Source organism: Tenrec ecaudatus, chromosome 17, assembly GCF_050624435.1.
Source record: "Tenrec ecaudatus isolate mTenEca1 chromosome 17, mTenEca1.hap1, whole genome shotgun sequence".
Lineage (NCBI taxonomy): Eukaryota > Metazoa > Chordata > Mammalia > Afrosoricida > Tenrecidae > Tenrec > Tenrec ecaudatus.
The window spans coordinates 42,207,578-42,233,160 of NC_134546.1; the positions used below are offsets into that span (position 1 = coordinate 42,207,578).

Here is a 25,583-nt window from a genome sequence, read left to right on the forward strand (position 1 = left end):
GCAATGAAATCCCCAAGGTATAGATATGGGACCAGGGCATGGCTCCCCATCAGACTCGACTGGAAAGCACTTGTGAAGAACAACAAATAGATCCTGAACTACTGATAGAGATTTTTTTTGTGTGTGTGTTGTTGCTATTGTTTTATTTTCTATTGTTGATTCATTGTACTCAGTCTTGTGATGGTATACAGCATGTCTACTTGGAAGTGATAACAACAGGATGACAGTTCTCTGGGACATGGGAGATGGGGAAAAGGGGGAAAGGAAGTGGGTGTTAATAAACCCAGGCACAAGGGAACAATAAATGATCCAAAATCAGTGACAAGGAGGGTGTTAAGAGGTGTGGCAGGACTGGATCAAGGGCAATGGAACCGAGAGGAATTCCTAAAACCCAAATGAAATCACAGAAGTTTTAAAACACTTCATTGTTCTAAACATCTCATGACAATCCTTTAAGCATAAAAACATCGACATACTATATAGCAGTCTTGAACATACAGACATCTTATGTTTTAAAAGGTATGTAAACTTCCAATTCTAACAAACATTTGTTAATTTAATTTAACATAAGCAAATAACTTACAGATTGATCCTAAAATTGTTGCATATATACAACTCTATTTGTTCCTTATTACATGAAAATTGATGCCTAAGTATGCACAGTATAAAATCAATGTTGAGTTCTTTAGGAAAGAAAACAAATCCGTATGCTATTTATCTAATTATCATCCAGAAATACTTTATCAACATTATGTTATAGAAGGTTTTATTATACCAATAAAAATTAAAAGTACATAATGGGTCCAGCTGAGCATGAAACAGCTCCCCACCATTTCCACCTTCTTCCCGTGATTCTCTCTACCCCCACATATTCCCATGGGCAACAAAGATTTCTTGTGTGTCAGAGTTTACATCACCCCCCACCCCCTCCACAGCCTGCATTCAAATTTGCCAATCAGGAAGCTATGCGGTGCCTTCCAAAGCCTAATTATTAACCCAGACTGAGGCTATATTAGTGCTTGGTTTCTTTGTTTCTCTCTCTTGCATTTACCTCACTCTTGCTTGCGCTTGCCTGCAGCTATTCTGATGTTTTTATTTCTCCAATCTCTCTTCACTCTGGTTCTTTGCTCTCCCTTTTAGTCTGGAAAAACCCTGAAGATTGTGTTTCCCAATAAAGCCTGTTAATCGATACTTGTGTTCCGATCCAATCTAAAATTTCTCTCAGTGCATTCTTTAGAAGGACGGCCTTATTAAAAATAGCTTTTTTGTTAAGAGTAAAGTAGAATCCAGAAAACCTTTCTAAAGTTGGAAAGAATATTCAAAATGGGCACTTAATTACACTTTACAGGAAGTACATGAGCATCCTGGTAGTCATCATCTTGGGTAAAGAGACAAGCTCACTTTTTAAAGAAATTGAGCAGACTACATTCCCCACTTACTTTTCTCTGCACTCAAGGATACAGTCTCCTAAATCCATTTTAAAACACTCAGATCCAATGGTCTCCCCTTCAGAATCACAGTATTCTCAAAGCAGTTTAAAATAATAGGAAGAGTTTTAAATTTTAGAACCAGCTCAAGGAAACAGCAATCTCACAGACACAATGAAAATAGTTCCATCCTAAGCAGACCTTCCAGAGGTAAATTCAGAGAAGACTTCAAATCTACCCATTGGAAAGAAGACTTGAAGTCCAAAGTAAGAGAAAGCACAATTCTAGAGTGGCAATTCTCTCACCTCTGGGATCAGGCCTGATTCTTACTTCAGAGACTGAAAGCATGCAGAATTGATAGGACTTCTGGTAGCTGGTTCATTTTTCTTGTCTAGGAAATACTGCAATTCAATCCCGTCATTAGGAAGAAGGGTGCTTTGGGGATCCAGCATCCCCTATATCTTTGGGCCTGGCTCACCGGATATGTTACTAGAATTCGGGTTCTTGACTTACTCAGAAAAGCTTTACTTTGGAATACACAGGGCATCACCAAATATTTAGACTCCCAGGAGGAAGAAAACCATACCACCCAACATGGCTAGCCTTGGTCTTTCTCATTACAATCCACACATACATCCATTTTGTCAAGCACTTTTGTACATTTTTGCCATCATCCTTCTCAAAACATTGGCTTTCTACTTGAGTTCTTGGTATCAGTTTCTCATCCCCCCCTCCTCACCCACCCTCCATCCGTCCCTCATCCGTGATAATTTATAAATTATTATTTTGGCATGCCTTATACTGTCCAATGTCTCCCCTCACCCACTTTTCTGTTGTCTGTCCCCCAGGGAGGAGGTTATATGTAGATCCTTGTGATTGGTTCCCCCTTCCTACCCCCCTTCACTCCACCCTTCCTGTATCACCACTCTCACTGACCCTGAGGGGTTCATCTGTCCTGGATACCCTGTGTTTCCAGTTCCTATCTGTACCAGTGTACATCTTCTGGTGTAGTCAGATTTGTAAGGTAGAACTGGTATCATGATAGTTATGTGGAGGAAGCATGAAAGAACTAGAGGAAAGTTGTATGCTTCATCATTGCTACACTGCACCCTGACTGGCTTGTCTCCTCCCTGCGATTTTCTGTAAGGATGTCAAGTTGCCTATAATATGGGCTTTGGGTCTCCACTCTGTACTCCCCATCATTCACAATAATGTGATATTTTTGTTCTTTGATGCCTGACAACCTGATCCCATCAACACCTCATGATCACACAGACAGGTGTGCCTCTTCCATGGGGGCTTTGTTGCTTCTCAGCTAGATGGCTACTTATTTATCCTCAAGTCTTTAAGACCCCAGCATTTTTTTAAAATGTTTTATTAGGGGCTCATACAGCTCTTATCACAGTCCATACATATACATACATCAATTGTACAAAGCACATCTGTACATTCTTTGCCCTAATCATTTTCTTTTCTTTCTTTCTTTTTTTTCCCTTTTCTTTTTTTACATTTTATTAGGGACTCGTACAACTCTTATCACAATCCATACATATACATACATCAATTGTATAAAGCACATCCATACATTCCCCACCCCAATCATTCTCAAAGCATTTGCTCTCCAAGTAAGCCCTTTGCATCAGGTCCTCTTTTTTTTCCCCTCCCTCCCCGCTCCCCCCTCCCTCATGTGCCCTTTGTAGTTTATACATCATTATTTTGTCATATCTTGCTCTATCTGGAGTCTCCCTTCCCCCCCTTCTCTGCCGTCCGTCTCCCAGGGAGGAGGTCACATGTGGATCCCTGTAATCAGTTCCCCCTTTCCAACCCACTCACCCTCCACTCTCCCAGCATCGCCCCTCACACCCTTGGTCCTGAAGGTATCATCCACCCGGGATTCCCTGTGCCTCCAGCCCCAGCATTTTTAAGAGTTCCTGCATCCACAAGATTCTATGGGACTTCCATTGGCATTGGAACTTCCATGAGACTAGACATAGCCATGGGAAATATAGTCCCAAGATGTTGTCATGGACACTGAGCATTGTTTGTCTAAATTTCCACCTTTGTGCCCATGTTCTCTCTCAATAGCATCCACATAGTAAATTAACAGGATGCTATTCTGTTTTAGAGTTACTCTCAAGTTTCAGAAGAAAGGAGTCATTGGAGAGAGAAGTAGTCAGAACCAAGTAGCAAATAGATCAGAGTTTCCCACTTTTGTTGGATTTCTGGGGCCTTGATATCTCAACCATTCTGAGGAAGTGATGAGAAGGGGCCAGCATTTCTTTTGATGAACTAAAGGCACTAATGTAAAATAAACATGAACCAACTACTCTTATTTTCATTTCATGAAGAACATCTCATTTGTCATCCTTCCTTCCAAAGTTGGAAAAACACAGTGACGGATTTTTTCTTTAATGGAACTACAGAAAACATTCTAATATCCTTCATCTTCTCCTTATTGCATGTCCTACACTAGAGAGGCTCATACCTGAATTTGGGGACCATTTGTATAGGTGACTCTGCATACATCAATCTTCTGAGATATTGCCCAAACCCAATTTTTCTTCCTTCCTTCCCATGTCTAAGGAGCAATGCTATTTTCAGAAGTCATAGGGACAAATGAGAAAATAAAATTCATATTCCCAGCAGCTAGTGACCCTTGTTATGGCACTTCCTAGAATAACTGATTTCTCCTTGCATTTGGTGAGTTGGCAGCCACATGTTTCCCTTGCTTGTCTTTACGCTGCAATATGGAAAGCAAACCACTCCTGATAATGGAATCAAGTGCCACATTAGAATCTGCAAGCATATGTGCATTTATTCATAATAGTGCTGAAAAGAATTTAAGGCATTTAAATCAATCGCACATGTATTCACCATATAATTTAATTAGCACTTATGGAAGGCACCATAAGAGCTCCTATTACACTGTTTCCATTACAAATAATTACAAAAAAAGTCTTAGAGATGGTTTTCTCTTTGTGATTACAAGAGAGTACTTTGTTTAAAAGCTTCACTGATGTCATGCATGCAATAGCTATTTGTCATTTCAGCAAAATGTGAACTTTGCCAAAGGAAATAGTGTTTTTACTGAAGTACTTCACATTATTTAAATATGCATAATGAAGCAAATGGAGTTAGGTAATCACTATCTACTTACATTTTCTTGTTTTAAAATCAAATAGAAATTTCAGGAAAATGAGGGAGAAGAAGTAACTCAAATGTGTGAATTGACAACAATAAAAACAGCAACTGCTGTTTATTGAATGCTCACAGGGCTTGGGCATTGAGCTGCGTTATTCACAAACGTACTTCTAGTTCTTACAAATAATTTTGATTCTTATATATAACCTCAATTTTATCCTAGTGGGAACTGAAACTCAGACAGCTCCTGACATAACTTCTATAGCAATGGTTCTCAACCTGTGGGTCGTGACCCCTTTGGGGGGTGTGTGTCAAACGACCTTCTCACAGAAGTTGCCTTATTCATAACAGTAGAAAAAATTACAGTTATGAAGTAGCAACAAAAATAAGTTTATGGTTGGGGGGGTCACCTTAACATTAGGAACTGTCTTAAAAGGGTTGTAGCAATAGGAAGATTGAGAACCACTGTTCTATAGGAACAAGCTAGAGGCATTAAGTAATAAAGTTTGATCAAACATTCATAGTATTTCCAGTATAATACTTTGCCATTACTAAGCTATAATGCTTTTGTATAAATAATAAGTGAAGGTTATTGGTGAACTAATTAAGTATGTCCTTTCAAGAAGAACCAAAGTAATATAAAATGTATGCTGTGTGTAAACATGAAGACATGATCAATTATTTGAGTTCAGTGCCACTCATTTGTTTCCAATTTTCACTACAAATGTTTTTGGTATGTTATTCAAAGCAAGCCAAAATGGAGTCCTTCTTACACCTTTTTTATAAGAAAAACAAAAGGCATCGTTTCCTCTCCACAGTCAGAGACCAAGACACAATTAACTTTCTGAGAACTTAAAATATATCACAACTGGAAACCTATTAGTGTGCTCTAATGTTGAACTTGAGCTAAGCAACAATGTCTTTCCCCTTTGAAATATCTCTTATGGCTTCCCAAAGGCAAAACAAACCTCAGTTTTATTTTATTTTTTACAAAAAGGTCACACCTTTGGTTATAAGCACTGTCATTTTTTTCTTTAAAACTAGTATTTTAACTCTAAATGTAGCCAGCTCCAAACACATGACTGAAATGGCAAATGAATAGAAAACCATATTGCCAAAGGAATTATAGGGAGAAATAAATGCATTCAGAGATTGTTTTACCCCTGATTTGAAGCTCTTCTTTATGTTCTTCAAAAGTGGCATATCCCTGTGGTGCTATGAATTTCTTGATATGGCTCTTCAAACTATAGTCTTTTTAATAACTCCCACCAGAGAATGGGTGGTTATCATGCAAATGAGGTTTATGTAAACAAAACATCAATCCAAGAAGCCATAAGAGCTTCCCTTAAGAGTTGTAAAAATGTAAGAAAAATGAGAATAGTTCATATGAGAATGGGAAGAGTCAATTGGGAAAGAGATTTTTAGATAATTACTAAGAAAAGGCATAAAATAGTGCACATTGATGAACTTGATACAATGGTTCGAATAAAGCACTTCAGGAGGCTATGTGGGTCAAAAGAAAATTCTGATGGTCCCAATATTAAAGAGGCTTAAGGCCATTCTATTCACCCCAGTTGGGAGGATATATAATGATAGCAATTCCCACTAGGAACCATTTGCTGAAGATCATACCACACGGTTTGGAACAGTACATGGACAGGGAGCGACCAGAGGTTTAGGTCAGATTCAGAAGAAGACAAGGAACAGGAAAATAATTGTTGATGTCAGATGGATCATAGGTGAAAGAAGAAAAACAAGAAAGATAGTGATTTGTGTTCCATTGACTATGCAAAGGCATTACACTGTGTTTATCTTAACAAACTGTAGATAGCCTTGAGAAGAATGAGAATTCTAAGACTTCATTATGCTAAAGGGAAACCTATACATAGATCAAGAGGCAGTGGTGTGAAATGAACAAGGGTAGACTGCATGATACTGATATAAGAGGAAGGAGAAAGGAAATAGAGGAAATGGGAGGCAAAAGCTATTAATAGAGGTATAGCTATAGGTAAGAATATATGTAAATACATTAATTTCTAATGAAAGAGATAGAGGTCAATGTATGTATATTTATATGTTAAATATTAAGATAGCAGGGGACTTTCGACCTCTACTCAAGATTTCTCTTAACACAAGAACACTTTGTTCTAATAACCTGGCATTCTTTTATATTCACCTTCCCAACAAGATTGCTGAAGACAAAATGGGTACATAAGCAAATGTGATGAAGAAAGCAAATGATGCTAGGCTATCAGAAGATATAGTGTCTCAGGCTTTAAATGTGTGAAGTTAAACAAGCAGCCATCTCTCAGGGAAGTAAATAAGCCCACATAAAAAAGCACACCAACCTGTGTAATCATGAGGTGTCAACGGGAGCAGCATCATGTATCAAAAGATTCAAAACAAAAAATGATGTCATTGTGAAAGGGGGATTTCAGTGAAGACCCCAAGCCTGTCTATAGATGAGTGGACGTCCCCTCACAGAGAGGTAACAAAGAAGGCATGATTCAACCAGGGAGCAGTATAGCAACAACAAAACACATCATTCCTCTAGTTTTTGAATGCCTCCTCTCCCCCACGACCATGACTCAGTTCTACCTTACAAATCTGGCTCAGCTCTTGACACATGGAATTCAGGACAGACAAAACCCTCAAGAACTGTAGCGATAGTATGAGGGAAGTGGGATGGTGGGGGAAGGGGGAGAAAGGGGAAAACCATCACAAGCTTAGATATATAGGCCCTACTTCCTACCCCAGGGGGATGAATAACAGAAAGGTTGGTGAAGAGAGACAATAGAAAGTGTAAGACATGAAATAACCATAATAATATATACTTGATCAAGGATTCACGAGGGTGGCAGTTGGGGGCATGGGAGGGGGCAGGAGGGAACTGATGCCAAGGACTCAAGTAGAAAGAAATAGTTTTGGAAATGTTGATGGCAACATATGTACAAGTGTGCTTAATATTATTGAGTGATGGATTGTTAAAAGATTTGTAAGAGCTCTCCAATAAAATAATTAATTTTTTTTAAGTTGGGAAAGGTGTACATTAAGGATTTATCTTCTCACCATGCTTATTAATCTAAATGCTGAATAAATAACCAGAGAAGCTGAGTTACTTTTTATTTTAAGTGGCATCAGGATTGGAGGAAGTTTTCTTAAAAATGTGCTATATGCAGATGACACAACCTTTACTTGCTGAGAGTGAGGAGGACTTGAAGCACTTGCTGATGATCAAGGATTGTAGCCTTCTGCATGCATTACAATTCTGCATTAGTTAGGCTTGACTAGAGAATTTCATAGATACTCATAGGTGTACAAGAAAGAGCTTTATGTCAAAGAGTAATTGTATATTATGAAAACATCCTGGCCCAGTACGATAAAGTTCGATATTAGCCCATATGTCCAATATCAGTCTATAAATTCCTCTTCAGATTCACACAACACATGCAATGATGCTGAATGCAGGATGATCACAGGCCTTTAGGTGGAAAAGTCTAGTGGATCTAGTGGTGGTGGAAGCCTCTCAGTGCTGGCGGGGGTCTCCGGGTGGCTCCTCCAGCTCCAGGACTCTGGCTACATCAGCATAGCTCCATTTGGCTTATCAATAGGAATGTGTAGCAGAGAGTGTGCCTGGCCTCCAGGGAACTATTTATCCTTGTAGTGCCTCCAAATGAGGTCATCGTGCTGCTACCTTATTGACAGGCTAAACTCCACCCCTTCACTCTTAATAGCCGCACATTGACTCCACATTTGTCATGCACATTTGTTTCCATCATAATTTTCAAAACATTTTCTTTCTACTTAAGCCCTTGGTATCAGCCCCTCATTTTTCTCCTCCTTCTGCCACCCTCCCTCCTTCATGAGCGCCTGATAATTTATAAAGTATTATTATCTATTCATGTATTATACTGATTGATGTTTCCCTTCACCCTTACTTATGTTGTCTCAACCCCAGGGAGGGGTTATATATAGATCATTGTGATCGGTTCCCCCTTTCCCCCCTCACCTTCTCCTTACCCACCTGATATAGTTACTCTCATTATTGTTCCTGATAGGTTGATAGGTCTTGGATTCCCTGTGTTTCCATCTCTTATCTGTACTGTGTACATCCTCTGGTCTAGCTGGATTTGTAAGGTAGAATTTGGGTCATGACAGTGGGGGGAAGGGAGAAGCTTGTTAGGGCAAAGAATGTACAGATGTGCTTTATACAATTGATGTATGTGTGGATTGTAATAAGAGTTTTATGAGCCTCAATAAAATTATTTACTTTTATTTTATTTTATTTATTTTTTAACAATTTATTGGGGCTCATACAATTCTTATCACAGTTCATACTAATACATACATCAATTGTATAAAGCACATCTGTACAGTCTTTGCCCTAATCATTTTTTCTCCTCTTTTCTTTTTTTACATTTTATTAGGGACTCATACAACTCTTATCACAATCCATACATATACATACATCAATTGTATAAAGCACATCCATACATTCCCTGCCCCAATCATTCTCAAAGCATTTGCTCTCCACTTAAGCCCCTTGCATCAGGTCCTCTTTTTTTCCCCCTCCCTCCCCGCTACCCCCTCCCTCATGTGCCCTTGGTAATTTATACATCATTATTTTGTCATATCTTGCCCTATCCGGAGTCTCCCCCCCCTTCTCTGCTGTCCCTCTCCCAGGGAAGAGGTCACATGTGGATCCTTGTAATCAGTTCCCCCTTTCCAACCCACTCACCCTCCACTCTCCCAGCATCGCCCCTCACACCCTTGGTCCTGAAGGTATCATTCACCCTGGATTCCCTGTACCTCCAGCCCTCATATGTACCAGTGTACAGCCTCTGCCCTATCCAGCCCTACAAGGTAGAATTCGGATCATGGTATTTGGGGGAAGGAAGCATCCAGGATCTGGGGGAAAACTGTGTTCTTCATCGGTACTACCTCGCACCCTAATTAACCCATCTCCTCTCCTAAACCCCTCTATGAGGGGATCTCCATTGGCCGACACTTGGGCCTTGGGTCTCCACTCTGCACTTCCCCCTTCATTTAATATGGTATATATATACATATACATATATACATATACACACATATACGCATACATACACACACTTATATCTCTTTTTTTTTTTTGTATGATGCCTTATACCTGGTCCCTTGGCACCTCGTGATCGCACTGGCCGGTGTGCTTCTTCCATGTGGGCTTTTTTGCTTCTGAACTAGATGGCCGCTTGTTCACCTTCAAGCTTTTAAGACCCCAGACACTATCTCTTTTGATAGCCAGGCATCATCAGCTTTCTTCACCACATTTGCTTTTGTACATTTAGTGAACATCCCAACCCAGTCCAGTCCAAGTCCATAAATATGATATTAGTTAGCCCATATAAACTCTTCAAACTCACGACAAACATGCAATGCCATTGAATACAGGATGATCAGAGGTCAGTGGGTAGAGTCTTTGGATCCAGTGGAATTGTAAGCATCTCAGCGCTGGCAGGGGTCTCTATGTGGCTTCTCCAGCTTTAGAGGTCTGGTTGCATCAGGGTAGTTCCATGTATCTTGTTAGCTTTATGTTCCCCAGGGAGTGAGCAGAGAGAGAGGTTTTCCATCTCCAATGAGGAAATTCCAATTGGGAGAAAGTTATGCCCTCACAGAGGTCTCATTGGCCATGATCCTATCGACAGACTAGACTCTACCCCTTCACTATTAGTCCTCTCAAATCCCAGACTCCAGATTATGTAACCACCACAGACAATAAATAGTTTTTACTGAGAGATAACTCTCTTTTTCTCTATTATATTGTGAAGGGATCAGGGCCATACAGAAATAGAAAGGAGCCCTATTGGAGGTGTGGGTTACACATTGGACTACTAATTGTAAGGAAAACGGTTCAGATCCACTAGCCCTTCTATGGAAGAAAGAAGAGGTTTTATGCTCCTGTAAATATATACAGCTTCAGTTCTACCCTATCCCCTGGGTCGCTGTAGGTCAGAATTGACTCAATGACACTTAATGGGACATACAGAAGACCATTACATTGACTAAATACATTGATAATATATTCTAATTAGCACAGAACATCAAGAAGGGAGCCCTGGAAAAACAACTCTTCAAACAGTCAGAGATATAAACCCTATGAAGACTCAGGGACCTGCCATCGTTTCTAATATTCAGGAGTGTTTCAGGGATATCTCACTCAAATCTAAGTCAAATTATTACATCTTATAAACCCATTGCTTATGCCTAGGGTTGCTAATTTCATAGTCAGTAGTTTGAACCAACCAGCTACTCCATGGAAGAAAGATAAGGCTTTCTAATCTTTTAACATATATGGTTGCAGAAACCCTGGGGAATACTTCTACTCTGTAGAGTTGCTATAAGTCAGCTCGATGGCAATGATTTTTGGTTTTGGTGGTGGTGTTGCTTTTGGTTTATACATCCATTGTGAAGGAGGAAGAGTGTCTATAGGCCTCTTTGAGCTTTGGAGAGAACATCTTGTACACTTGGTAATAGAACTGATAATCATATATGTGTATATAACTATATAGAGGCAAATACATTACCTAGTCAATATGATTTCTCCCAACTATTCACTGTCATCAAGGCAATTCCAAAACAGAGCAACCCTGCATGATTTCTGAGGCTGTAAATATATATATAGATATGTATGTATGTATGTATATGTATATATATATGTGTATATATATATACTTAATCATTTTATTGGGGGCTCATACAGCTCTTATCACAATCCACATATCTATCCATTGTGTCAAGCACATTTGTACCTATGTTGCTGTCATTATTTTCAAAACACTTTCTCTCCACTTGAGCCCTAGGTATCAGAGCCTCATTTTTCCTTCCCTCTCCCACCCTCCCTCAAGCACCCCTGATACTTTATAAATTATTATTACTTTTTCATGTCTTGCAATGACCGATGTCTCCCTTCACCCACTTTTCTGTTGTCCGTCCCCATGGGAGGGGTTTATATGTAGATCACTGTAATTGATTCTCCCTTTCTCTCCCCCATCTTTCCCTTACTCTCCTATTATTGCTACTCTCATTATTGGGCCTGAGGGGTTTATCTGTCCTGGATTCCCTGTGTTTCCAGCTCTTATCTGTACCCATATACATGCCCTGGTCTAGCCGGATTTGTATTGTAGAACTGGGATCATGAAAGTGAGTGAGGGGGGCATTAAAGAACTAGAGAAGAGTTGTATGTTTCATTGGTGCTGTACTGCACCCTGACTTGCTCATCTCTTCCTTATGACCCTTCTGTAAGGGGATGTCCAGTTGTCTACAGATGGGCTTTGGGTCTCAACTCTGCACTCTCCCTCATTCAAATTGCTGTGTTTTGTTTTGTTTTGTTTGTACTAGGTCTTTAATGCTTTATACCAGGTCCCATTGACACCTCATGATCCCACAGGCTGGTGTGCTTCTTACATGTGGACTTTGTTGCTTCTCAGCTATATGACCACTTGTTTATCTTCAAGCCTTTAAGACCCCAGATGCTGCTCTATCTTTTGATAGCCAGGCACCATCTGCTTTCTTCACCATATTTGCTTTTGCACTCATTTTATCTTCAGCAATTATGTCAGGACGGTGAGCATCATGGAATGCCAGGTTATTAGAACAAACTATTCTTGCATTGAAGTAGTATGTGAGTATAAGCCCATTGTCTGTCTGCTACCTTAATACTTAACATATAAATATATATACGTAGATCTATTTCCATATCCATATATATAAATATACTTATATATGTACATGCCAGTATTTAGACCTCTATAAAAGTCCTTTGCTTCCTGGTGATTACCTCTTCTTCCTTTTAATTTCTTCTTGCCCCACTATCATGTTCAGCCTTCACTTGAGTTTCAGTATTTCCTTTCAGTTACATTGCCCTGTATCAAGCCCTACCAGGCATCCTACACACTCCTTGTCATCAATTTTAGAGTACTTGTTGTTCCCTTTTTCCTGGGTTTGTTAACACCCACTTTCTTAACCCCACCTCACCTTTTCCCTTGTCACCCCAGAACCATCACTCCTGAAGTTTTCTCCCCTGGATTGTTTATCCCGTCTATCTTATCTAGATTGCCATGCAGAGACAATAATAAACACAAAAACAAGACAGAGCAAAACAAAACAATAACAACATCAAAAAATCAACAAAGAATGAAAATCCTATAAATAGTTCCAGGTCTGTTTTTGAACTTTAGGAGTGTTGTCTGGTCAAATCTGATAGGGTGTCATGCCCTAGTTTCAAGGTCTATTTTTGACATTCTCCCCAGACTTCATTGCTTTGATCCCCATGCTGTCCTGTTGCATGCCCTTAGTGTTTTGCAGCAGTGTGTTGGGGTCAGATCAGGCACAATTCCTGCACTGTACCTCCAGTGTTGTCCCTCGTAGCACTATGGGTCAGTGAGGGACATTCTGTCTTGTGGACCTATGATCCTCTTTGTGCATTCGATGCTCTGAGCAGGAATATTGTCCTCAGGGCTTGGTGAGCCAGGATGTGTTCCTCTCTCTCTCCTTCCCTCTTCATTTGCTCCTTTGTTCTCTGATCACACACACCCCTCTCCCTGAGCTGCAGGTTCAGTGCTGTCTTCTGAAGTGAATTCTGGGAGTAGGCGAGGGGTGGACACATAATTGGGATTGGGACTGCAGTCTATTGATTCCATGCTTATTGCTGGTATGTTGCAGTCACATCTTGGTGCACCTGGTTGAAGTGTGGTCCCTCTCCTATGTAGATATAAACAACATCCTTGGGTGTGTTTGTGCCCTATTCTCCCACTAACCATGTCTTTTTTCCCTCTTTTCTTTCTTTTCCCCTCCTTCTTAGTTGACTGCCATGTGTATCACTGGATTGGATCTGGTCCCTGCCATAGTACCTGGACCTAACCCTGGGAATGTATGTGCACAATAGCTTTTCCCTTATGCCCCTTTTGCATTTTTAAGCTTACCTCAGTGGACTCATGTTATACTTGTTCTTTTGTGCTTGAGTGACTTCACATAGCATATTTTCCTCCAGTTCTTCCCATGTGGCAATGTGCTTCATATGTTCATCTCTGCTTTTTAGGGATGTGTTCTGCTCCATTGTATGTATGTACAAAAGTTTTTAAATCCATTCGTCCATTGATGGAAATTTCGGTTGTTTCCAACTCCTTGCAATTGTGAACGGTGTTGTGATGAACATTGGAGCACAGATGTCTGGCCGTGGTTTGTTTCTTGCCTTTTCTCAGTATATGCCCAAGGGGGATAGCTGAGTCATATGGTAACTCAATTTCCATCTGTTTTAGATATCGCCAAATTGATTTCCATAGTGGCTATACATATTTTCAGGTCCACAAGCAGTGGGAGAGAGTTCCTATCTCACCACAGTCCCTCCAAGACTTGTTACTTTCTGATTTTTTGAATTGGGCTATCTTTGAGGGTGTTAGGTGGCATCCCATAGTTGTTTTAATTTGCATTTCACTTATGGCTAATGGTCAGGAACATTTTCTCATGTTTATTGGCCATTCGGATTTCTGCCCCTATGAAACTTCTATTCAGGCTCTTTGCCCACCACCTCAGTGGACAATTAACTTTTTTATTTTTCTGTAAGCTAACAGAGTACCGTAGAGTTTAGTAATAAGACCTTTGTCTAATGTGTCATGGTTATAGAGGTTTTCCCAGTCCATGGGCTCTATTATTACTCTCAGTGAATTCTTTCTATGTACACAGGCGTTTTATCTTCAGTATCTACCACTAATCAAGTTGTGCCTCCTCTGTGTTTGTGTCCTTCCCTATGGCAGCTAGTCTATGTAGTCCCTGCGCAAGAGTTCTCAAGTTGGCCCCAATTCCCTCACCGATGGCACTAATTATTTGGGGCTTTACCTCAAGGTCTTTGATTCACCTGAGTTTATTTTTGTGCATGGAGTGAGGTAAGGGTATTGTTTCATTTTTCTGCAGGTAGATATTCATTTTTTCCAACACCACTTGTTGAAGAAGAAATCTACTTCCCATTTTATATTTGTTGGGCTATTATCAAAAATCAGTTGTCTGTGTGTTGATGATTTTATTTCTGTTCTTTTCCATTGGCCTGAGTATCTGTCATTATACCAAAACCATGTTGTTGTGACCACTGTGGCTGTGTAATAAATGCTCAAGTCAGGTAAAGCAAGCCCCCCATTCTGTCCCCATTGAGGAGTTCTCTGCTAATTCTGGGCCTTTTTCCTTTCCATATGAAGTTGGTAATCAGTTTTTCCAATTATTTGAAGAAATATGTTAGTATTAGTATCAAGATATCATTGAACTTATATAGTGCCTTGGGCAGAACTGATATTTTTACTATTTGAATATTCTGATCCTTGAACATGGGACATTCTTCTATTTGCTGAGGTCACTCTTGGTTTCTTGTAATAGTGTTCTATAGTTTGCCTCATACAAATCTTTTGGGTTCTTTTTTAGTCAGGTATATCCCTGGATATTTCTATTTGTGCTTGGCTATTGTGAAGGATACTACCTTTTTGATCTCCTCATCTGTGATCTTGTCTGATGTGTATAACAGTCGGATAGGCTTCTGCCTGTTGATCTTGTATCCTGCCACTCTGCTATATTCCTCTATTGCTTCTAGTACTCTCCTTATGGAGCTTTGGAGATTTTCATACATAAAATAATATAAACTGTGAATAATGATAGTTTAATTTCTTCCTTCTCCAGGTGAATAGCTTTAATGTCTTTTCTTTGCCTTACGTTGTTAGCTAGGACTTCCAGTAAGATGTTAAGAAGAGTGGGAACAAGGGGCATTCTTGTCTGGTCCCCTTTTTCAGTGAGATTCTTTTAATCTTTTCTCCAATGACTATGACGATCACGTTGGCTGTTGGTTTGTCATATATAGCGTATATTATTTTGAGGAATTTTCCTTCCATTCCTATATTTTTTATTATCTTAAACAGGAATTGTTGCATATTGTCAAATGCTTTTTCTACATCTATCTATATTATCATGTGGTTCTTACAACTTTTCATGTGAATGTGGCAAATAATACTATTGGTCTTCTGTATGTTGAACCATCCCTGCATCCCTGGTAAGAATCCTACTTCTTCATGATGAATTATTTGTTTTATATACTTTTGTATTGTATTGGACAGTATTTGGGTAAGGATTTTTGCATCAATGTTCACTAGAGATATTGGTGTGTAGTTCTCCATTCTTTTTTAAAAAATTTTTATGATAATTTATTTTATTTAACAATGTAAGAAGTTGGTGGCCATCAGCAGTTCCAGTGCAATTTCAGGTGCAATTGGGAATTTGGGAATCTCAGTGGAGCTGTTAGTGTAGCGAACCTTGTAGGTAAAATACATGCATACTTTTGATAACACATGTGATGGGCTCTCTCTAAAATTGACCTCATTGGTTTCATTCTCAGCAAACTGACCTGGGCCACTCAACATGGCTTTTATTGTTCCTGATGTTAGTGCATGTTCTCTTTTTACAATAAATTCATGGCCATCAGAAGATATCAGTTTGACATACATGGCATCTGGGCCTTCACAGCCACCGTAAGTTTTCTCCTCTCCATCCATTATGCGCTTATGAAATTCTAATTCACTTCCACAGGAACTTTAGTAGCCTACTGGTGAGGCGGAACCCACTGAGCTGGTAGCCGGCTTTCTCTGGCAGAAGTACCCAGCGTCCTCTGGCTTCCTCCCGGTCTCCCGTAGTTGTCCATTCTTGTGGGACCCTTGCTCACTTTAGGTATCAGAATCATAATGGCTTCATAGGAAAAGCTCAGAAGTTTGCTGTCTTTTTCTATGTTCTGGAAGAGTTTTATAGGGTTGGTGATATTTCTACCCCGAATGCTTGGTAGAATTCACCCTGTGAAGTCATCTAGTCTGGGAATTTTTTCTTAGTAATCCCTTGATAAACTTGTCTAGTTCTTCTATTGCTATGGGTCTATCGATATTCTTGGCATCCATCTGGGATAGTTTAGGGAGAGTTTGTTTTTCCAAGTGTTTGTCCATGTCTTCCAAGTTGTTGAATTCATTAGAGTACAGGCCTTCAGAGTGCTGTGTAATTATCCTTTTGATTTCATTAGGGTCCATTGTAATGTCCCTTTGTTTCATCCCTCATCCTTCCTATTGAAATTTGTTCCTTCCTTTCTTTGGTTAGGTTTGTGAGTGGTCTGTCTATTCTGTTAAACCTTTCAAAGATTCAACTTTTACCTGAATTTCACCCCCCCCCCATTGTTTTCTTGTTTTCCCTGTCATGAATCTCATCCCTGATTTTTATTATTTCTTTCCTTTTGCTATTAGTAGGATTGTCCGGTTGACTCTGTTGTAATTGTTGTAAGTTTTGTGTCAGCACATCAATCATAAGTTTCTCTTCCTTTTTCATGTGTGCATGGGCTGCTATCAGCCTTCCTCTGATAAATGTCTTGCTGTGTCCAAAAGATTTTGGTACATCACATTCTCATTCTTGTTGGTTTCCAGAAACTTCCTAATTTCACTTCTGATCTGACCCAGTACTCACTCCTTTTGCAATAGAAAGTTATTCATCCTCCAACTGTTTGCTCTTATTTTCTTAATCATCCTTTTGTTGAGTTCCAGATTTATAGCATAGTGGTTGGAGAGAGAAGTCTGTATGTCTCTATGTACTTGAATTTACACAGATTCTACTTATGTTTCAGCATGTGATCTATCTTCAAATATGCAGTGGTTACATAAATTGGTGTCAATTTTCAGAGGAGTAAGAGTGAAGGGTGGAGTCTAGTCTGTCAGTTGGGTTGTAGCCAACGAGGTCTCATTGTGGGCATGGCTTTCTCCTGAGAATTCTGGGAACTCCTGTATTTCCTCCTTGGAGGCAGGAGAACACACTCTGTCTCTGCTCACTCTTGGAGAACTGTTCTACTGATAAGACATATAGCATTATGCCATGGGATCTGGAGAAGCCACATGGACCTACCCTGATGCATCGTCCTCTGGAGCTGCAGAAGCCACATAGAGACCTCTGCCAGTGCTGAGATGCTTACACCACCACTGGACCCACAAGACTTCCCACCCACTGGCCTGTGATCATCCTGTATTCAGCATCATCGCATGTGTTTGGTGAGTCTGAAGAGGACTTTATAGATTGGTACCAGGCATATGGGCTAATATTAGAAGTATGGACTTGATCTGGACTGGGCTGAAATGGTTTCTCAATGTACAATTGCTCTTATATATAAACCTCTTTCTTATACACATATGAGTGTCTGTGAATTGGTTTCTCTACTGTACCCAGACTACCACACATTCTTACCCCAATTCTCAATTTCTTCAGTGTTTGCTTCAGTGTCAGAGCTACTTCACCAAAAGCCTCATCCTTCCCATAGGGAGTGAGTGATTGAAGCAGAAAAATAACCTATAATTCAACCAAATGCTGAACAACACTGATGAGCTGTATAAACTACAGATCTTCTGAAGGACTGGACTTACTCTTTATTGTACCTGAATCACAGTTTAATCACACTTTTTTCTCTGTCCATTCTGCTGACCCCACTAACAGATGCTTCTCTACCAGGTGCTTAGCCATAATAAAACCCGACATTCCAAATTCTTACTCTAAGAATCTACTTTAGGAGAATATCACCCAGGACAAAAAGCCATCTGTAGAACATATATTTGAAAACTAGATGTAATGGAAGATTCTGAGAATCATATGTCTTTTGCCTTTTAATTATCAGCCTTCACAGATTAAATATATTTTTAAAATAATTAATCATTATATTCTTTAGTAATTTCATTTATTTCCCTTAGATATATTATCATCTCACAATGGCACACAATGACATATAGATTATAACAAGCAAAAAGAAATAACGAAGAAAACTTTAATGCAAGACATTATGGCATTTGGCCACTCTACAGGACTTAGTGGAAGCATAGGATGAAGAGTTAACCAGAAGTGACTTAGAAACCTATTGAGAAACATCACAAAGTAATTAGAGTAAGATGTTTAAAAGAGGTGCATCTTATAAGAAAATGGTTATGAGACCATACACAGTGGGTTCACTCAGGAGACAGTATAGGTGATGAGAGTTAGAGTTAACAAAAAAAGAAGACAATCAAAATACTAATAAAAACATTCCAAGTAAAATAATAATAATAGTAATTCTGGACTGGAGTTGTATAGAAATAGCTTCAAAGAAAAGAAGGGATCTGAACTAAAATGGTCCCTCCCTTCCAAACATCATTGCCTTTGTGTAAAATTAAATAAAATTATAATGCCCCCAAATTAGTTGGTAGTTTCCCACATTTGTGAAGTACAAAACCATGCTATGCAGATTGAAATTGTCCTAAAAAGAGAGACAGCCATTTCCCTGTCACATTGGCCAGACCCAAATTACATAGGTACATGTTGCAAACACTTGTATTGAGCAGGTGTGTGAGGAGGAGAGAAGGAAATTAACACTCAGAGAGATCCCACGTCACTTCCCTTGATGTACCAGTTGTGTTTGATTTGTATAATTTGTGTAATTGTTAACCCAGTAAGTATACAATAAGCATGGCCGGTGAGAGAGAAAGAAAGAAAGGTTCTTTGCCAGTAGTAAAGATCCTATATGTAAGTATGACAGTTTGAAGGGTGGGAGTGTTGCCGGGTAAAAATTGATGATAATTGGATATAAATAAAAGAGAGCAATTAAAATGTACAGAAGCTAGTGCACCTAAATGCAGAGCTACATTTACATAGAAACAAGAACAATTTCATGTTCAAGAAATGTCAGTTTTCTATAAATATGGAGGCTCAGTTATTACCACCAGAATTATTCATTATACTATGATGCAAAACAAAATGAATATACCGGGACAACAATTGCAAAAGGAGTCTTTCATGTATTTTTCAAATATAGCTTTGTCCATCCAGAAATAAAATTTGCTGAATATGTGAGAAGCTTAGAAAATGAGGGAGAAAATACTAATTTCTTTACCAGTTCAAGTGAACAACGACTAGTTTCCTTAAAGAAAAAGAGGACATTTATTTGACTTGAATATATTTTCATTTTATTAATTATTTTAGTAATAAAAGACCATTAGCATCTGACCTCTCATTCACATTTCTGTGATCCATACGTTCTACCACCATCCCTAGATATTTTTCTGTACTGTCTTTCTCATGTTCTCTTATTGATTCTTCACAGTCGGACTATGACTCTCACATCTACAAAGATTATTCTTGTTACTTATTTCAGGATTTTCTAGGGGTGTGTGCATGTGCGTGTGCGTGTGCGTGTGTGTACTTGTGTGTGTGCTTGTGGGGCGCTTTCAAATGTACATGTAATTTTTACTTATCTTGCTTATGTTTGAGAGGGCTTTCTAAAACAGGAATTTCATGTATGTTTTTAATTGTCTTTAATAAAGAATATGTTCATCTATCATTCCTTTTAAATTTCTTCCTTACCATTGCTTCTGTGTTCTCTCTATTCACGTGGAACTTCTTTGAACACATTGTAGATTCAGAATTTTTCTGTCATATATTTTATCCTTTGTCCATTTTATTCTGTTTGCTTTGAGATCCCACATCCTTACAATGACCGTTCTAATGAATGGATTCAGTTTTAAATATATTATATACCTTTATACTTTTAATTTAAAATGTTTCTATTGTGTAATTAGCATGATGTGTTTATTTTATGCATGCTTTCCCCCCTCTAATCTCATTGTGAATTGCTTCTGACTTTGGATATTTCAGCTATATTCTCACAGGGATCAATTTTGCTTATTTTCAACTTGTGTTGTTTATTTCATGATGTTGGCTTTTCTCACGTGAGTAGTGGTCCTTTGTGATTTGTCCTTTTCTATATATGAAGTATTAGGTAAGCAAATTCACGGGCTGTGGACTCTCTCTAAAACTGTCTCAGACATGAGTGGAGGGCTCAACAAAGTCCTGGACATGTGGTCGGAGCAGATAACCTACCCTACCTCTCCTCTTAGGTGCATGGACATGGGTTTTCCTTGGTTCCACTTTAGTATATTTTTCTCCTTAGTTGTCTCTCCCTCTCTCTTTCTCATTCTATCATTTGGTATTATCACTTCTATTGAGTTTGAGCTCTGCCCAGATAGTCAGCATGTTTTATCTTTCTCTAGAATTACTTTTGGTTAAATTTGTTATAGTTTATAATGTTTTCTTCTTTCTTATTGAGATTTTTGTTTTACTTTGTTATTATTTTGTGGTTTCTTTTTTGTGTATTTTTCTGTTTATAAAATCCAGGATAGGTAAGTCTATAGAGAAACTTCTGGACTAATGATTTCTTGAGGTTATGACAGGGAAAGTTGTGAGGAAATGTGGGGAAAATAACATGCATGCGAGCAAGAAGAAAATGTTCTAAATCTGATTGTGGTGATGTTTATACAATTCTTATTAATATGATTGACCTATTGAATTTGGATAATATGTGAATTATATGACAATAATGCTGTTAAAATATGAGAATTTATTTTTTGGATTTTAGCCTGGGGTAAAATGTTCATACTATGATTCAAAACAAAATAAATACACTTGGTCAACATTAAGTGCCAGATGCTCTCTCTGTGTGTGTGTGTAGCTTGCATAGTTATTTTAAATATTTGAATAAATAGCTTCAATACTTACTCTGAGTTACTGCTCCAGGAAGCCCTTTTGTTTTGTTGCTTTGAATGTGTTCACATAGAACTTGGCATTTTTCTGTGCCTATCATTACCTTTACATAATGATTTTTACCACTCATGCCTTATACTGTAGTTTACTTGGTTCTATCAATCCTCATCTATCTGTTCTGATATTTTATGTTTCAGGACTCTACTATAATAGCTTATATTTTCTTGTTTTCGATCTATAATGAATACAATCTTCATATTGATCTAATATTTAACTGAATATTTTTATAACTTACATATTACTTACTTTACTGATAGAAACATATAAATGAGAAAATTATATTTCTTTTAACTACCAAAATGTTATTAACTGAGAATAGGAGGCATCTTTTTAATCTTATAATGCATAATCAGATCTTGGGCATATCTTAAAGCTAAGTGGACTACATGGAACCTCAGGTTGTTCATTACTTGCTTGAGATTCTTCCACTCCCAGGGGTATTTTCATTTTAATGGGGAACTCTTGTAGCACAAAAGCCTTCAAGACGCAAAGAAATTAATCTCTAAAAGTGAAATTTGAGATATTATGACAGAGCACTTCAGGCAAAGAAAAGATGGGATTTTTAAGAGACAATGTGTCCCAACTAGCTTCAATAACACACACCCCTCTAAAGCCTAGCTTTAGAGGGGAAAAGTCAGAAATCATGCAACCTCTTATTTTCTAAAGAACATATAAAATCTATTTTATATAGTCAACTGTATCATAAAATTGTCAAAATTACTTCAAATCATTTAGAAATTTTAGAAAGTATAAGTCATAGCCCCTTTTAATTTAAATGTAAAAACCTAAACCAAATTCACTGTCATCGCGTCAATTTTGATTCCTCTATATACTATAGGAGGGGGTACAACTACTCCTTAGGATTTTTGTTTTCTTTTTCAGGTATGTTTCTGATCTATTTTTTAAAAAAACATTTTATTAGGGCCTCATACAACTCTTATCACAATCCATATATACATCAATTGTGTCAAGCACATCCGTACATTCATTGCCCTCCTGAGATCTTTTTATGATTAAAAACAAAACACTTTTATTGGCAAATAGCATATATAATCATATAATTCAATAGTTCCAATAGAACAAGAAGAGCTGTTCAATCATCACCACAATCAATTTTAGGACATTGTGTGCTTTCTTGCATTCATTGTTATTAGCTCCCCACTCTCCCCCACCCTTCCTGCCCCATTCCCAGGAACCATTAATCCCGGTGCTGCCTTTATAGATTTACCTATCCTGTATTTCATATGCTCTGTGTGAGGAGGGCTCCCTAGGAAACAAAACCAGATACACTTATGATGACACATATAGTTTTATGTAACAAAGAGGAGTACAACAGCTACTTAGTCCGCACAGCAGTACAGAAGGCGCAGTCCAACTCGCTTTTGTGGGGACAGTTAATATACTGAAAGTCCTTCAACTCAAACCAAGATGCCGGGCCAAGCTCAAGGAAGCAGACAGCCAAACCTGCCCTCAGGTAAGACAAGCCGAGTCACTCTGCTGGCAGCAGACATGGCAAGTTAAGGTGGCAACAGCAAGAAAATGAGAAGCGGAGGAATAACAGAGCCCAGTAGCCATGTCAGCGTAGCGAAGCAGGTCCCGTTGAAGCGACAAGCTTCAGTGACGCATATAGCACAGTGACACCATCCACATGCTGGCCAGGCCCACAGTTAGCACAGCACAGGGTTGCGATAAATTAAGAAGGAGGCTTGTCTTGGAAAGCCATTTGTCGTGATCATTTTCCAATCAAGCTGTGACTTGATTGACAGGCTATCATCCACCCACATGTTTCTATGGGAACCATGTTGGCAAAGAAACTCTATTATAGTCCATCCCTTCACTTTTGTACCTTCAAGTTGATATGAACTTACGTAACTACCAGATGTTCCATAGGGTTTTAAGGGCTGGAAAAGTTTAATGGGAGCAATCATCCTCATCTTTCTCCCATAGAGCAATTGGAGGATTCAAAGTGCAATGCATAACTCACTAAGCCACTAGCGTTCCTTTCACTTTGATATAACCCCCAAACGGACTACCAGCTAGTTGATTCCCACTCCTAGAAACCTTATATGGTTTTTGAAGCTATAAATATTTACTGGAGAAAATAGCCTCAACTTTCTTGTAAAAAGTAGTCAGTGGGTTTGAACCACAAACCCTATGGTTAGCATCCCAATGTTTACCTGAAAGTGCCACCACTCACTCATTCACTGCCATCAAGTTGATGCACAGCACCCCTATTGGGCAGGGTAAAACTACTCCTGTGGATTTCCAAAATGAAAACTCTTTACAGGAGTAGAAAGCCCCATCTTTCTCCCAAGGAATAGCTGGTGGTTTTGAACTGTTGATCTCACAGTTAGCAGCCCAACTTGTAACCACCACAACTCCAAAGCTCCTTTATTGGATCTAGTAAATATTAAATGTTATTTGGAACTATTATTCCAAATAATCACCTTCTTCCTATCCCTTGCCAAATGGTTATTCAAATCAATTATGTAGAGTAAATAAATTTAAATGAGACCCACACATCCATATGGGTGTAGTACCTTGTTTTACATCAGGTGTTTTCCTATAATTAATGGTGATATTTCCTATCTTGACCAAGCTTCCAAAATTCCAGATGTCCATAAAGAAGCTAAGCTCATGATTCAAATATAAGGTTAGTAATAGCCCTCCAACAGAGAAATAGTAGCTCAGATAAACTAAGAAATTATCAGCCCTTCAAAATCAATCCAAATTCACTGCCATCTATTCAATTCCAACTCAAAGAGCCCCTATAGGACAGAGTAGAACTGGTCCTTTGGGTTTCTGAGACAGGATCTTTTTACAGGCATAGAAAGCCTCAGCTATCTTCTGGGGAGTAGGTGGTTTTGAACCACTGACCTTGCAATTAGCAGTCCAATGCTTAGCCAACGGCACCAGCAGAATTTCAAATTGTTTTTCTGTTTTCTTAGACCAAACCAAGTACAAGAGTAACACAGATTGGTTTCTCTTTTTCCTTATGTTCTTTAAATTCCACTCCTGGACCTATAATCATGCTAGGGAGTTAGCAAGTAAGGAAAAGTGATGAGTAAAACCCTTAAATATTATAAAAAATTAAAATGACAGAACATGAGTTACTTTTTTTCCTTCCCTAATTTGACGGCTTAGGTGTGTGTCAACTTGACTGGGCTGTGGTTCTCAGTAGTTTGGATGTTATGATGTAGTCATTCATCATGATGAGATATGAAATAATGTAATCACTTTCATGATTATCTGCTATCAGAAGCACAATACTTGAAAAGGCGTTCCTTTAGGGACCTGGAGTGCTTCCACTATATCTGAACACTCTGGCAAAGTTTCCTGCTTTTCACTCATTCTGAATCCTGCATTTGGCCTGTCATCCTAGAAATTGAGTCAGCCATTAGCATATTGCCTGCTAATCCTGTGAATTATTATAAGTCTGTCATTTTACATATCAACCTTGGATTTATTTACCTCTGCAGCCAGCAGCCTGCCATCTGACCTGCCTATATAGCAATGAAAAATCAGAAGAAGCCTCCGACATTTAAAACTTCATGAGCCATTTTCTTGATATAAACTTCTCTATATATACTTATGTGTGCTTTATTAATTTTCTTCTCTAAGAACTTGGCCTAATCTATCTACAGTGCTCAAAGAAATTGAAAAAAAAGTGGAAAAAAGAAAAAGAAAATAAGGTTGATATTTAGGCAGAAGAGACATAAAGTGAACACATCATTTCACTAGAATAGTTACTTTTTCTATGGGGATATGTTATTTTATAAACCAGAACTACCTTTTACTTAGGCTTTGTATCAATTGGCTGCATCAGTGTTCTCAGAAGTTTGGCAGTCATACACCATGGTGTGATCTCACATGTCCAAAAGTCAAAGCATGTCTTCTTGTTTCTTCCAAAGCACAATCAGGAAATAGAGGTCACAAAAGGGTAGCTTTTGATAGGGATTCGATCTTTATCTTTCATGCCTGCAAGTGTTAAAAAGAATGGCGACTTAAGTCATAACCTCCAGTAAAGTAGGGTCTCAAATGCATCCCACCCTAATCCTGCAAGCAAAGTTTTATGGGATCTGAGATAAAATAATCAACTCTGTGAGGAGCCAGCAGTGGATCAGGTTGATCCTTGATCAGGTTACAACCTTAGTGCAATTGGTAGAAAGACCCCTTTGGGTCTTTTTAAAGGAGACTCTGTGGGAAAGCTTGTCACTTCTGCTGGGTCTGGATCCTGCGTCTGGTTTGCCAGCCTATCGTATTGTCAACCACACACAGGAGCCACCAGTCTACTGTTGACCTGGTATTATTCATTCTGCTCTGCATCCACCAGCCTGTGGCCTTCCTGCTTCATTTTTCTGC

At 38.7% G+C, this 25,583-nt stretch overlaps 1 pseudogene; it reads right to left on the bottom strand.

Annotated features, from left to right (window-relative positions):
• Positions 1-15,793: 15,793 nt before the first annotated feature.
• LOC142430646 (elongin-C pseudogene) lies at positions 15,794-16,216 on the bottom strand (annotated as a pseudogene).
• Between the last annotated feature and the right edge of the window lie 9,367 nt (positions 16,217-25,583).